Below are 16,000 nucleotides of genomic sequence, written 5' to 3' on the forward strand. Positions count from 1 at the left end.
CCACCGACGAGCGATTCGTGCTTGCCGTTGCGTGTGTTGATTGCTACACGTACGTACCACTACTTCCAGGTGCCTTTCACGGGCGACTGCGCAAGCTAGCTGGGCGACAAACAAGCCACGGTAACAAATAAAATAAAATTACAGGGGAGATGGCCGTCGCCGCCAACCGCTGCTCGATCAGCGGCGCAGGAGGAGGAGGGGCTCAGGGAGCCAGGACAACCCAACGGCGGTGAGCCGCAGAAACCAGACAGCGGGCACGTGAAGGGGACATCCGTCGTGTCCGTCCGTGTGTCGACCCCACTCACGAGCACCAGCACGGCCCAGGTGCAGCGCGCGTAGGACTCAGGCACCCAAACGCACGTTGGACTCACTGGGGCACCTGTCGCTTTGCTCGAGATATGTTGCGTTCCCTGCCATCTTTGTCCCGGACACAAACCGGTGGTCCGTCCACTGATCACAGCCATAGATGATAGATGCTTCTGCCAAAACACACACGGCCAGATCAATCGATGCTCAAGCTGTGCAATTCCTACCGCCACCTTTGTTTGGGGCCTACCTGTGCTATTGTAGTAACTACTACTGCTCCAACTCCGTTCGTTTACTGAGAGAGATCAAACCTCGATTCACACATTGCGATGGCCCTGCGCGTCATAAGCATACGCTACGTTGTGCTGTTGCGCCAACTGACTCATTAGCAACCTCATCTCAGGTGTCTGCCAGCCACCGAGACATTGACCATAGGATAGGAGCAGCATCAAGCAAAGTCAAATCACATTCACATTCCTTGGATTTGCTTAAATGCTACTTAGGATAACTCTAATCGATCCCTTATAATTGGTTAGAGGACTAAAAATATGGTTTTACTCCTCTAACCGGCACCTATTTAATCCCTTATCTGCCGTAAGGGAGTAAAATTTTACTCCTCTCCCTTAAAATCTTCTTATATTTTCTCCGCCACGCGGCGGCTGGGTAAAAGCCGCGTCTCTCCTCCACTGCCCCCCTCCTCCCCTCCCGCGCCGCCCCTCCCACCCCTCGCCGGCGCCCGCCAGGGACGCTCAGTAGGCTCGCCGCTGTCCCCTACCGCTCGGATTTGCGCCGCCTCGTCCCATGGCCGGCGAAAAAGCGGTGGATCTGCGGCTGTTGCCGTCGGCGCCAGATTTGGCGACTCTGGCCGCCGGAGGCTGCGCCTAGCCATGGATTGGCCGGGAAGCAGACCGCATAACCACGGCGACGCCTCCGGGCCACATGCAGGTGCCGGTTCCTCCTGTAGCCACTCAAATCTCTCTCGTTGAAGATTCGCCGGCAAATACATGCCTGTCCATCTCCCGGGCTCGGCGCTGGCGCAGCGACTCGCCGACTTGCTGATGCCGGTCATATCGTGCGACGACTGCACGTGAAAGGTGGTGCGCTGGGTTTCTACCATGCCGCAACACCCCGGATGGGTGTTCTCAAGTGCACAAATGATGGGGTATGTGCTAGGTTTGATTCGGTAGTTCATCGGATTTGACACAACTTCAGTAGCTCATTGTCGGGTGGTAGGTGCGACATATGCCAACGGGTGGCTTATCATTGTGGGAGCCAGTAAGATGTCGCCGGTGCCTGGAAGCGGGATGAGGCGAAGACATGCACGCCGGCGAATCTTACCCAGCTTCAGGGCTCTCCGAGGAGATAACACCCCTACTGCTGCTCTGCGGGGTCTCCGCATGATCACTAGATCAACGAGTGGCTACAAGATGCTCCTCGAGCTGTTTGGCGAGAAGAAGAAGAAGGGCACGGCTAGCTCTCCTCTCCTCTCTATGTGGTGTCTAAAACTAGCTCAGATCCACCCTTTGCATGGGTGCCACGGGGGGTTTATATAGGCCCACCCCCCGGGGGTACAATGGTAATCTGGCTGGGCGTGGGCCCTAGCCGTCTGTGTCTACGCTCGCTGACTTCTGCGCCGGCTGCTGGGGCCCGCCGGCTAGTGGGTCCCGCCGGCTGCCGGTTCCTTGGTCGACAGGCAGACCCCACTGTCAAGGGCCTTGTCGGTGGCTGGTCACTGTTGCTTCAAACCTGGTGACGAGGGCTTCGCCGAGGTAAGCGTGGCTACAGTGCCGCCACCCGGCAGGCGATCGCTGTAGCCACGCCTCGTCTTGTCCCCTTAATGGGGCGTCTCCTTCGAGGGAGGAAGCAAGCCGGCTGTGGGGAGCCGGCCCCGTCTTGGGCCGACTGGGGGAGGCCTGGCCGCCTTCGGGTGTCTCTCTGCCTGAAGGAGCCCACCGCCCGTGGGCCGCGCTGACAACCCGTCGTGGGTGGCATCAGGGTCAACATGGCAACAGTGCCGCGCCGGACGGGTCATGGCCACCCCGTACGGCGCACTGTGCCAGGCGTGCTCCGGGATTCGGGGGTGGCAGGCTTTACTGTAGCCACGCCCTGTCACATCGCCGTTATGTGGATGCAGACTTTGAGAGTACGATATTGACCGCTTTGTGGGAGTCGGCTTCTTGCGGCCGGCTTCTTGGAGCCGGCCCTCCTGCGGCTTTCTTCATGAGGGCTAAAGTCGGGCCGCCTTCCGATAGTCGGCCTGGGAGACAGCCGGCAAGGGGAAGGCGGCCCCACGTCTTGGATTCTTGAGGGCCGGATCGGCTCGTAATTTTTTGAGAAGGGCCAGGGGGAGCCGGCTAGGCTACCCGTGGTCATTTACTCCGACAGTAGCCCCCGAAGCTGATCGAGCTTCAAGGCTGACAAAGGGACGAGAAGCTTGGTCAGCTTCCTATCCTGAGGAGCCGGCTTTGCTTATGCGCGCCGTCTTCGGAAAGCTCCGTTTCTTATAGGCGGGAACGTGGGTCGGCCTGCGAGCTGACCGCGCGCCATCCCGCGGGCCATGTGGCAAGGAAAACCTGCCAACGCACGCGCGCGATGGGACGCCGCCGCAGGCCCGGGCCCGCCACTCCTAGGCCTCGGCCCGAGCGCGGATCTTCTGCGGCCCACAACGGACCGCTCGCCTTCCCACGGCGGTTTTATTACGCCATCAATAATCGCGGGACGTGGGGGAGTGGGCGCAGTTGATCCCACGTTCCCCCACACCACGCCTCCTCGGCTCCGCCGCACGGGTCTATAAGTAGGGGGAGGAGAGGAAGCGGCAGAGGCTCGCACGCTCTCCCTTGCTCCGCCCCTTCTCACCTTCCTTCTTCTTCCCTTCGCCGCCACAGCGACCCATTGCCGCGCCGCTCCGCCGTCGGACCTCTCGGTTCCTTCGGTCCCGCCGTGGCGGGGTCGTGCGTGTCTCCGCCGTCGCGTCGCCTGGTTCCTCGCCGCGTCGCTCCCATGGCGTTGTCGAGCTCGTGGGATGGCTCCAACGTCCACGAGGACCACGTTGAGTTCCTCCGCCGGACGCGGCGTCTGCCGGGCGAGAACTACATGCGGGTTCGTCGTGCGCCGGCGAGGGAGATTTCGCCGGCACCGGAGGAGGGCGAGCGAGTAATCTTCCGCTCGCACTGCCTGCGCGGCTTCGGCCTCCCAGCGAGCGGATTCCTTCGCGCTTTTCTTGAATTTTACCACCTCCAACCGCATCACCTCACGCCCAACGCGGTGATGCTGCTGTCGGCTTTCGTCACCCTGTGTGAGGGCTTTCTTGGGGTTCTCCCCACTCTCGAGCTCTGGGGAGAATTCTTCCAGAGCAAGCTCGGCACCGTTGTCGCGAGCGTGCCCGCCCCCTGCGGAGCCTTCATTGCCATGAGGCGGACGGGCGAGAACAATCCGTTCCCGCCCATCCCGCTGATCCAGTCGGTGAAGGTCTAGCAGAAGTCCTATTTTTACGTGAAGAACGTCGCCCAGCAAGGCGACTTCGTCAACCTGCCGGCTTACGTAGCCGGCCCGCCGGCTGGGAGGCAACCCTCGTGGAGCTACCGGGCCAGGTCATTGTCTCAGGTCGGGAACGCAGCCGTCTCTCGGCTCCGGGTGATGATCCAGTCGGAGGGCCTGACCGGAGCCGACCTGGTGTCCGCCTTCATGGAGCGCCGAGTACTTCCGCTCCAAGGCCGTCCTCACATGATTTGCCAGATAAACAACCGCTTCGACCCATGCCGGCTGAGCACCAGGGAGATGCCTCATGCCGAGGTGTCTTACATGGTGAACTACATCTCCAACTGCAAGCTCGTCGAGGATTGGCGATACGGCAAGGGGCCGTATTCTCGCGCCAACCCTCCGCCTGCCGTAAATTTTTCTTCTTTTCTTCCTTTTTGTAGCCGGCCTCATGATGGCCGACTTCTGATCAATTGGTTTGCCCTCAGCAGAACCCTCTTCTTCCGCCGATGGCCGGGGCCGCAGGGGTAGAGCGCCAGCTCCTCCCCGACCGCACGGTGGACGACGTCGATGATCTGGACCTGGGAGCGGCCGCCATGGAAGATGCCATCGTGGGGGAAGGCGACGAGGCAGGAGGCGCGGGGCTCGGGGCCGGCCTCGAGGACTGGGCGGACGATGACGAGGTCGAAGCCGCCCCGCACCACCAGCCGGCGCTTGATCATCAAGGCGCGGGCCCGTCTGCCACGCCGGCTGCCCGTGGCGGCGCGCAGAAACGTCGGGCCGCGTCGACCTACTTCGGCAGCCAGCCGAAGAAATCCAAGGGTTCCACGGCGGTGACCAAGCGGGATGAGGCGGCCGTGAAGGCGGCCCGCTTTCGTAAGGCGGTGAGATAGCCGCAGGCGATCTCGGCGTAAGTCGTCAAACGTCTTGTATTTTTTTGTTGTCCTCTTTGATTGAGGCTCTTCTAAACCTTTCTTTGCTCGCCGGGCAGGGCACCGCTTTTCCTCGAGCGAGGTCCTGGCGGCTCCATAGTCGGGCCGACTGGAGGGTCCTCAGGCTCCCGCCGCGTGGATCCCCGTGCCGACCTCATGGAGGCCACGGAGCGGAACGCACGGGAGGCGCGGGAGGAGCAGGAGGTGGCAGAGCGAAGGACCGCCCAGGCAGCGAAGGAGCAGGCCGACGCGGCGGCCAAGGCCCGGGCGGAGGCGGCAGCCGCGGATACGGAGGCGGAGGCCTCGCACAACCAGCCTCTGCAGCTCGTCGTTCCCCTCCGCGCCATGGCCCCCGACATCCCCGTGCCCCCGTCAGAGGAGGTCGACCAAGACCCACCGGTGATGGAGAGGAGGGAGGACCACATGGTCTTCGTGGAGGAGGCGCCGCAGACGGCGCCGACTGGAGCGGGCCAAAGCGGCCAACCAGCCGCGGCGCCAGAGCAGCCGGCCGGGGGCGAGCCGGAGGCAGGGGCCGGCCTCGAGGTGCAGCCGGCATTTCGCCGGCGCGCAGGGGGAGCTACCTCCGCGCCGGAGCCGCACCGAGCTGCGGGCGCCAGCCAGACGGCGGAGGCCCTGGAGGCGGCCAGCGCCAGCACGCCCGAGTGGACGCCTAGCGGGGGGACGGCCGAGCTGAACACGGCGGCCCAGGAGGTCCGGAACCGGCTTCAAGCCCAGGCCGCTTCGCTGCAGCGATATACCCAAGAGTTCCTCACAACGCGGGCCGTTATCCGGGTGAGCCTTCTGGCCTTGGTTGTTTTGCCTTTTTGATTTCTTCCGTGGGGGCGCGTCAGCGCACCCACTGGGTGTAGTCCCCGAGTTCCGAGTCGGCTGCTGAGCAGGCGGCTTGGAACTTACTAGGTCTTGACAGCTATCTTATTCTTGCATCCTGTCTGATCTTCCAGGAATACCATAACCTCCGCGCTGCTGCCTTCAACTCCCAGGCTCAGGAGCTGGGCCAGAAAACTGAGGACCTGATCAACAGCCGGAGTGCGTGCTTTGTCTCGTTCATCTCCTGTGGGGGCGCGTCAGCGCACCCACTGGGTGTAGTCCCCGAGATTCGGGCCGACTGCTGAGCAGTCGGGTCGGATCTTTCCTGACGACTTCTTCCTTATTGATTTTTCCTTTGTCTTCATGCTTGCAGGAGCCAATGCCGACTTGAGGGGGCAGCTCAGCGGGGCCCAGACCGCCCTTCGCGCCAAGGAAGCCGAGTACAATGCCTTGGTCCTGGAGCGTGACCGCCTGGCCAAGAAATTGGCCGACCAGGAGGAGAGCCACAAGGCAGCCCTGAAGTGTTGGGTTTTGTAGTAATTTCAAAAAAATTCCTACGCACACGCAAGATCATGGTGATGCATAGCAACGAGAGGGGGAGAGTGTGATCTACGTACCCTTGTAGATCGACAACGGAAGCGTTAACTTGGTTGATGTAGTCGTACGTCTCCACGGCCCGACCGATCAAGCACCGAAACTACGGCACCTCCGAGTTCTAGCACACGTTCAGCTCGATGACGATCCCCGGACTCCGATCCAGCAAAGTGTCGGGGAAGAGTTTTGTCAGCACGACGGTGTGGTGACGATCTTGATGTTCTACTGTCGCAGGGCTTCGCCCAAGCACCGCTACAATATTATCGAGGACTATGGTGGAAGGGGGCACCGCACACGGCTAAGAATATAATCACGTGGATCAACTTGTTTCTAGGGTGCCCCCCTGCCCCCGTATATAAAGGATCAAGAGAGGAAGAGGCCGGCCCTAGGAGGAGGGCGCGCCAAGGGGAGTCCTACTCCCACCGGGAGTAGGACTCCTTCTTTCCTAGTCCAACTAGGAGAAGGGGGGAAAGGAGGGAAGTGGAGAAGGAAGGGAGAGGGGGGCCGCGCCCCAAACCCCTTGTCCAATTCGGACTGGGCTTGGGAGGGGCGCGCGCCACCTCCTGGCTCCTTCCCACTAAAGCCCATTAAGGCCCAATACTCTTCCCCGTATTCCCGTAACTCCCCGGTACTCCGAAAAATATCCGAATCACTCGGAACCTTTCCGATGTCCGAATATAGTCGTCCAATATATCGATCTTTATGTCTCGACCATTTCGAGACTCCTCGTAATGTCCCCGATCTCATCCGGGACTCCAAACTCCTTCGGTACATCAAAACTCATAAACTCATAATATAACTATTATCGAAACCTTAAACGTGCGGACCCTACGGGTTCGAGAACAATGTAGACATGACCGAGACACGTCTCCGGTCAATAACCAATAGCGGGACCTGGATGCCCATATTGGCTCCTACATATTCTACGAAGATCTTTATCGGTCAGACCGCATAACAACATACGTTGTTCCCTTTGTCATCGGTATGTTACTTGCCCGAGATTCGATCGTCGGTATTCCATACCTAGTTCAATCTCGTTACCGGCAAGTCTCTTTACTCGTTCCATAATACATCATCTCACAACTAACTCATTAGTTGCAATGCTTGCAAGGCTTATGTGAAGTGTATTACCGAGAGGGCCCAGAGATACATCTTCGACAATTGGAGTGACAAATCCTAATCTCGAAATACGCCAACCCAACATGTACCTTTGGAGACACCTGTAGAGCACCTTTATAATCACCTATTTACGTTGTGACGTTTGGTAGCACACAAAGTGTTCCTCCGGCAGACGGGAGTTGCATAATCTCATGGTCATAGGAACATGTATAAGTCATGAAGAAAGCAACAGCAACATACTAAACGATCGGGTGCTAAGCTAATGGAATGGGTCATGTCAATCAGATCATTCACCTAATGATGTGATCCCGTTAATCAAATAACAACTCTTTGTTTATGGTTAGGAAACATAACCATCTTTGATTAACGAGCTAGTCAAGTAGAGGCATACTAGTGACACTCTGTTTGTCTATGTATTCACACATGTATTATGTTTCCGGTTAATACAATTTTAGCATGAATAATAAACATTTATCATGATATAAGGAAATAAATAATAACCTTATTATTGCCTCTAGGGCATATTTCCTTCAGTCTCCCACTTGCACTAGAGTCAATAATCTAGTTCACATCATCATGTGATTTAACACTAATAGTTCACATCTTTATGTGATTAGTTCACATCTTCATGTGACCAACACCCAAAGGGTTTACTAGATTCAGTAATCTAGTTCACATCGCTATGCGATTAACACCCAAAGAGTACTAAGGTGTGATCATGTTTTGCTTGTGAGAGAAGTTTAGTCAACGGGTCTGCCACATTCAGATCCGTATGTATTTTGCAAATTTCTATGTCAACAATGCTCTGCACAGAGCTACTCTAGCTAATTGCTCCCACTTTCAATATGTATCCAGATTGAGACTTAGTGTCATCTGGATTAGTGTCAAAACTTGCATCGACATAACCCTTTACGATGAACCTTTTTGTCACCTCCATAATCGAGAAACATATCCTTATTTCACTAAGGATAATTTTGAGCGCTGTCCAGTGATCTACTCCTAGATCACTATTGTACTACCTTGCCAAAATCAGTGTAGGGTATACAACAGATCTGGTACATAGCATGGCATACTTTATAGAACCTATGGCTGAGGCATAGGGAATGACTTTCATTCTCTTTCTATCTTCTGTCGTGGTCGGGTTTTGAGTCTTACTCAATTTCACACCTTGTAACACAGACAAGAACTCTTTCTTTGACTGTTCTATTTTGAACTACTTCAAAATCTTGTCAAGGTATGTACTCATTGAAAAAAAACTTATCAAGCATCTTGATCTATCTCTATAGATCTTGATGTTCAGTATGTCAGCAGCTTCACCGAGGTCTTTCTTTGGAAAATTCCTTTCAAACACTCCTTTATGCTTTGCAGAATAATTCTACATTATTTCCGATCAACAATATGTCATTCACATATACTTATCAGAAACGTTGTAGTGCTCCCACTCACTTTCTTGTAAATACAGACTTCATCGCAAGTCTGTATAAAACTATATGCTTTGATCAACTTATCAAAGCGTATATTCCAACTCCGAGATGCTTGCACCAGTCCATAAATGGATCGCTGGAGCTTGCATATTTTGTTAGCACCTTTAGGATTGACAAAACCATCTTGTTGCATCACATACAACTCTTCTTTAATAAATCCATTAAGGAATGCAGTTTTGTTTATCCATTTGCCAGATTTCATAAAATGCGGCAATTGCTAACATGATTCTGACAGACTTAAGCATAGATACGAGTGAGAAACTCTCATCGTAGTCAACACCTTGAACTTGTCGAAAACCTTTTGCGACAATTCTAGCTTTGTAGATAGTAACACTACTATCCGTGTTCGTCTTCCTCTTGAAGATCCATTTATTATCAATGTCTTGCCGATCCTCGGGCAAGTCCACCAAAGTCCATACTTTGTTCTCATACATGGATCCCATCTTAGATTTTATGGCCTCAAGCCATTTTGCGGAATCTGGGCTCACCATCGCTTCTTCATAGTTCGTAGGTTCGTCATGGTCAAGTAGCATGACCTCCAGAACAGGATTACTGTACCACTCTGGTGCGGATCTCACTCTGGTTTACCTACGAGATTCGGTAGTAACTTGATCTGAAGTTACATGATCATCATCATTAGCTTCCTCACTAATTGGTGTAGTAGTCACAGGAACAGATTTCTGTGATGAACTACTTTCCAATAAGGGAGAAGGTATAATTACCTTATCAAGTTCTACTTTCCTCCCACTCACTTCTTTCGAGAGAACCTCCTTCTCTAGAAATGATCCATTCTTAGCAACGAATGTCTTGCCTTTGGATCTGTGATAAAAGGTGTACCCAACAGTAACTTTTTGGGTATCCTATGAAGACACACTATTCCGATTTGGGTTTGAGCTTATCAGGATGATTTTTTTTTTACATAAGCATTGCAACCCCAAACTTTAAGAAACGATAACTTTGGTTTCTTGCCAAACCACAGTTCATACGGTGTCGTCTCAACAGATTTAGATGGTGCCCTTTTAACGTGAATGCAACTGTCTTTAATGCATAACCCCAAAACGATAGTGGTAGATCGGTAAGAGACATCATAGATTGTACTATATCCAATAAAGTACGGTTATGACGTTCAGACACACTATTATGCTGTGGTGTTCCATGTGGCATGAGTTTGTGAAACTATTCCACATTGTTTTAATTGAAGACCAAACTCGTAACTCAAATATTTGTCTCCGCGATCAGATCGTAGAAACTTTATTTTCTTGTCACGATGATTTTCCACTTCACTCTGAAATTCTTTGAACTTTTCAAATGTTTCAGACTTATGTTTCATCAAGTAGATATACCAATATTTGCTCAAATCATCTGTGAAGTTCAGAAAATAACGATACTTGCCATGAGCCTTAACACTCATCGGACCGCATACATCAGTATGTATTATTTCCAATAAGTCAGTTGCTCGCTCTGGAGAACGGAGTCTTAGTCATCTTGCCCATGAGGCATGGTTTGCAAGCATCAAGTGATTCATAATCAAGTGATTCCAAAATCACATCAGCATGGAGTTTCTTCATGCGCTTTACACCAATATGACCTAAACGGCAGTGCTACAAATAAGTTGCACTATCATTATTAACTTTGCATCTTTTGGTTTCAATATTATGATTATGTGTATCACAACGATCGAGATCCAACGAACTATTTTCATTGGGTGTGTAACCATATAAGGCTTTATTCATGTAAACAGAATAACAATTTATTCTCTTACTTAAATGAATAACCGTATTACAATAAACATGATCAAATCATATTCATGCTTAAAGGGGGGAAAGGAGGGAAGTGGAGAAGGAAGGGAGAGGGGGGCCGCGCCCCAAACCCCTTGTCCAATTCGGATTGGGCTTGGGAGGGGCGCGCGCCACCTCCTGGCTCCTTCCCACTAAAGCCCATTAAGGCCCAATACTCTTCCCCGTATTCCCGTAACTCCCCGGTACTCCGAAAAATACCCGAATCACTCGGAACCTTTCCGATGTCCGAATATAGTCATCCAATATATCGATCTTTACGTCTCGACCATTTTGAGACTCCTCGTCATGTCCCCGATCTCATCCGGGACTCCGAACTCCTTCGGTACATCAAAACTCATAAACTCATAATATAACTATCATCGAAACGTTAAGCGTGCGGACCCTACGGGTTCGAGAACAATGTAGACATGACCGAGACACGTCTCCGGTCAATAACCAATAGCGGGACCTGGATGCCCATATTGGCTCCTACATATTCTACGAAGATCTTTATCGGTCAGACCGCATAACAACATACGTTGTTCCCTTTGTCATCGGTATGTTACTTGCCCGAGATTCGATCGTCAGTATCCCATACCTAGTTCAATCTCGTTACCGGCAAGTCTCTTTACTCGTTCCATAATACATCATCTCACAACTAACTCATTAGTTGCAATGCTTGCAAGGCTTATGTGAAGTGTATTACCGAGAGGGCCCAGAGATACCTCTTCGACAATCGGAGTGACAAATCCTAATCTCGAAATACGCCAACCCAATATGTACCTTTGGAGACACTTGTAGAGCACCTTTATAATCACCCATTTACGTTGTGACGTTTGGTAGCACACAAAGTGTTCCTCCTGCAAACGGGAGTTGCATAATCTCATAGTCATAGGAACATGTATAAGTCATGAAGAAAGCAATAGCAACATACTAAACGATCAGGTGCTAAGCTAATGGAATGGGTCATGTCAATCAAATCATTCACCTAATGATGTGATCCCGTTAATCAAATAACAACTCTTTGTTTATGGTTAGGAAACATAACCATCTTTGATTAACGAGCTAGTCAAGTAGAGGCATACTAGTGACACTCTGTTTGTCTATGTATTCACACATGTATTATGTTTCCGGTTAATACAATTATAGCATGAATAATAAACATTTATCATGATATAAGGAAATAAATAATAACTTTATTATTGCCTCTAGGGCATATTTCCTTCATGAAGAAGGCGCAGGACAGCGAGGACGCCCTCAAAGCTGAGTTCGAGACCAAAGCGGCGGGCTGGGCTGAGGCAAAACAAGCGCTGAGCAAGGGCTTCAGCCGGGTTGAGGATCTGATCGATGGTAAGCCGCCTTCCTCACTCCTTGCTTGCCCCTTGCCCCCTGATTTGTGTTCTGACTTGTGCTGCTTTTTGTTCTTTGTGCAGACTACTTCCCCGGCTACTCCGTCTTTGCCACTCATACCATTGAGGCCCACCGCGAGGCGCGTTGGTAGGCGGGGGCTGAAATCGCGCCGGACGCGAGCCGGACGCTTGAGGAGCAACTCTTGGCGGTCCAAGCCCGGCTGCAGCCGGCTCACCGCATGCTATGCCGCCTCCAGCGCGCCGGGGCGTAGGTGTTGGCCGCCCTCTGGCCAGGCGAAGCGATTCCCCGCACCCCGAGTCGGACTGCCGACTGGCTGGAGGTTGCGGTTGGCCGCTTCGAGGCCTGGAAGGCATCGGCGGCCCGGCTTGGAGCTGGGCGGGCACTGGAGTTCGTCCGAGCCTGGTATCCCGGGCTGAACCTGGACCAGCTGCGCACCTGGCGGCTGGAGGCCGACGAGGAGATGGAGGAGGTGCGGCCGGCTATCGCTCAGCGTGCCTTGACGATCGCCGAGTGCACTGACATCAGCGTCTTTGCTCCTGAGATAAATGACGATGGCGCTGCCCAGCCGGAGGAATGGTTCGGGCTGGACCCAACAGCGGGTGAGGACTCGGCGGAGAAGATCGCTTCCAGCGATGAAGGTGAAGACGACGAAGGAGAGGAAGGCGAAGACGTCGAGCCGGCCGGTGAAGCGGCCAGCCAGCCCCAGCCTGACCGTGCCTCCAGCAACGAGGCGCGTGCTAGCGCGCCCTTTGCGGGAGGTGGTGATCATGCCGAGGTTCGCCAACAGGCCACTCCTCCAGCCAGCACTGCCGTCTCTACCGACCTGCCCGACTCGCCAGTCGCTCCCTTGGCTTAATCTGTCGTCCTTGCTTTTCCTGCTTGTTACTCTCTGAACAATTTTTATTAAACTTGCACAGTTCCACCCACTAGGGGTGTATTCAAACTATGTTGAATGCTGGCCTTTCGAAGGCCTTTTATGTAAATATGATCGTGTGTGTGTTTGGCTTCCATTCGCGTATGCTTTTTATCTTTAGGTTGTTTCCTTTGCCGCCTTCCCCTGGCTGCTGCCTTCCCAACCGGCAGCTGCTCTGCAGCCTGTGGCTAGGGAAGAACTCGGCTATATTTTTAGGGGGGGAAGACAAGTACTCGAGCTTTCTTAGATTGGAGCGAGGTGAATGGAAGCCGGCCGTCCGGCTACGCTGGTAGTCGGTCGGTGGTGGGAGAAAAACCAGCTTTTGTTATATTAGTCCATTAGTCCCTAGCCGTTTTTCGTGTGGGCGTCCTTTCCTGCGTTTAACTCTTGCCAGCCGGACAGCCGGTTCTTCGAACTGCGACTTTTGGCAAGAGAAGGCTTAGGTGCCGGCACACTACTTGTCTGACCGCGGGTAGGACTTCTAATATAACTCAAGGCGGCCAGTCCCCGGGCCGACTAGTCGAACCCGGTGCCGGACGAAAAAAGTGAATGTAATGACATGATCATAAGCATGATATTCTTCATTTATAGATAAAAGATGGCAGTCCCCGAGCTCTCCTCGGGGGGCCTATTGTCTCGTACTTAGTACAAAAGTTAGCGTGATACATACTGCATTTCAACTATAAAATCTTCGGAGGAGGTTGGCATTCCATGGTCGTTCCGACTCTTTGCCGGAGTCGTCTCTCTTTCGTGCCTTCGGCTTCTGTGCGTCGATCGGGTAGTAGGAGTCATTTCCCAGTGCTCTGCTGATGACAAAGGGGCCTTCCCAAGGGGCCGAGAGCTTGTGCTGGGCGGCTGTTCGCTGGATCAGCCGGAGCATGAGGTCGCCTTCTTGGAAAGATCTTGGTCTGACCTTCCGGCTGTGGTAGCGGTGCAAGCCCTGCTGGTAGATGGCGGACCGGCTGAGGGCTAACAGTCGGCCTTCTTCCAGCAGGTCGACGTCGTCTTCTCGTGCTTCCTTGGCCTCCGCCTCTGTGTACATGGTTACCCGAGGCGAGTCGAACTCGATGTCAGTTGGGATGACCGCCTCGGCACCATACATGAGGAAGAAAGAAGTGAAGCCAGTTGACTTGTTTGGGGTAGTGCGCAGACTCCAAAGGACGGCCGGCAGCTCATCGAGCCAACAGCCGGCCGAACATTCCAGTGGTACGACCAGTCGGGGCTTGATGCCACAAAGGATGAGACCGTTGGCTCGCTCGACTTGGCCGTTTGACTGCGGGTGGGCAACGGACGCTAAGTCCAACCGGATGCCCTGCGTCGCGTAGAAACGTGCCAATGCTCCCTTGGCGAAATTCGTGCCGTTGTCGGTGATGATGTTGTGTGGCACGCCGTAGCGAGTTGTTATATCTGCGATGAATGTCACGGCAGTCGGCCCATTCAGCTTCTTGATCGGCTTTGCCTCAATCCATTTGGTGAATTTGTCCACGGCGACAAGCAGATGTGTCATGCCACCGCGCGCCGACTTGAATGGGCCCACCATGTCCAGTCCCCAAACGGCGAAGGGCCAAGTGAGGAGAATGGTCTTGAGTGCCGAAGCCAGCATGTGTTGCTTGGAGCTGAAGACTTGGCACCCTTTGCAATGTTTAACTAACTCCTTGGCGTCATCCAAAGCAGTCGGCCAAAAGAACCCATGGCGGAAAGCTTTAACGACGAGTGATCTTGAGGCCGCATGGTGGCTGCATTCTCCTTGGTGGATGTCTCTGAGGATTGCAATGCCCTTCTCTTGCTCGACGCATCGCTGGAAGACTCCAGTGACACTGCGCCTGACGAGCTCTCTGTTGACGATTGTGTATGCTCCGGCTCGGCGTTGGACTTGTCATGCCTCTGTTTCGTCAGCCGGCAGATCTTGGTTTATTAGGAAGTTGAGGATGGACTGAGCCCATGATGGAGCTGCGACTTCTTATATTGCCAACACGGCTACTGCGACCAGGGCGGGCGGGCTGGGTGGTGAAATGCTGGAGTCAGCCGCCGCCTGTTGTGTTGGTGCAGTCCCCGGGCCGACTACCGCAGTCCCCGAGCCGGGTGTGGCAGTCCCCGGGTCGGGCGTAACTACGGAAATCCCCGAGCCGCCTACTGACGTCCCCGGGCCGACTATCGAAGTCCTCGGGTCACCTGCTTGGTTCTTCAAGCCGGACCTGGCCGCGTCGGGGTCAGGCGGCACGAAGATGGAATCGGACTCTGGAGACGGCTTGATAGACGGCTTGAGGAGGCGTTGCAAAGAGACACCGGTTGGTATTGCCTGCCGAGTGGAGCCTATTCGAGCCAGGGTATCAGCTGGCTCGTTGTCGGCTCGCGGTACGTGGAGGAACTCGCATCCTTCAAAGTACCCGCTGATCTGCTGAACGAGGAAGCGGTAGCTTGCCATATTTGCGTCCTTGGCGTCCCAGTCGCCGGATGATTGCTGGACTACCAAGTCCGAGTCGCCGTAACATAGGATCCGGCGTATGCCGAGCTCTTTGGCAAGCCGGAGCCCGTGTATGAGCGCCTCGTACTCGGCCACGTTGTTGGAGGTGGCAAAGTGAATTTGCAGCGTGTATCTGAGCTTGTCGCCTTTGGGAGAGGTGAGGATGACGCCGGCTCCCAAGCCGGTGCGCATCTTGGACCCGTCGAAGTGCATGCGCCAATGAGTGGAGCCGGGAGCTGGCGGTAGGTACTGGGTCTCGGCCCAGTCGACGAGGAAGTCCGCCAATGCTTGGGACTTGATGGTGGTGCGAGGCTGGTAGAAGATCGTGTAGGGGGCCAGCTCGATGGCCCATTTCACCACCCGGCCGGATGCATCCCGGCTGCCTATGATCTCGGCAAGCGGGGCGGTGCATACGACCGTGATGGGGTGCTCTTGGAAGTAGGGCTTCAGCTTCTTGGCGGCGAAGTACACGCCATAGCACATCTTCTGGTAGTGCGGGTAGTTCTGCTTCGAGGTAGACAGCACCTCGCTCAAATAGTACACCAGCCTCTGGACCGGCTAGGCTCGGCCCTCTTCTGGACGCTGGACTATGATGACGGTGCTGACCACCCGGCTGGTTGCAGCAATGTAGAGGAGCATGGGCTCTTTCTCAGTCGGCGCCGCCAAGACAGGTGGCGTGGCCAGCATCTTCTTCAGCTCGTGAAAAGCTTGGTCGGCTTGGTTGTTCCACTCGA

This window comes from Triticum dicoccoides, chromosome 5A (assembly GCF_002162155.2).
Source record: "Triticum dicoccoides isolate Atlit2015 ecotype Zavitan chromosome 5A, WEW_v2.0, whole genome shotgun sequence".
Taxonomy (NCBI): Eukaryota; Viridiplantae; Streptophyta; class Magnoliopsida; order Poales; family Poaceae; genus Triticum; species Triticum dicoccoides.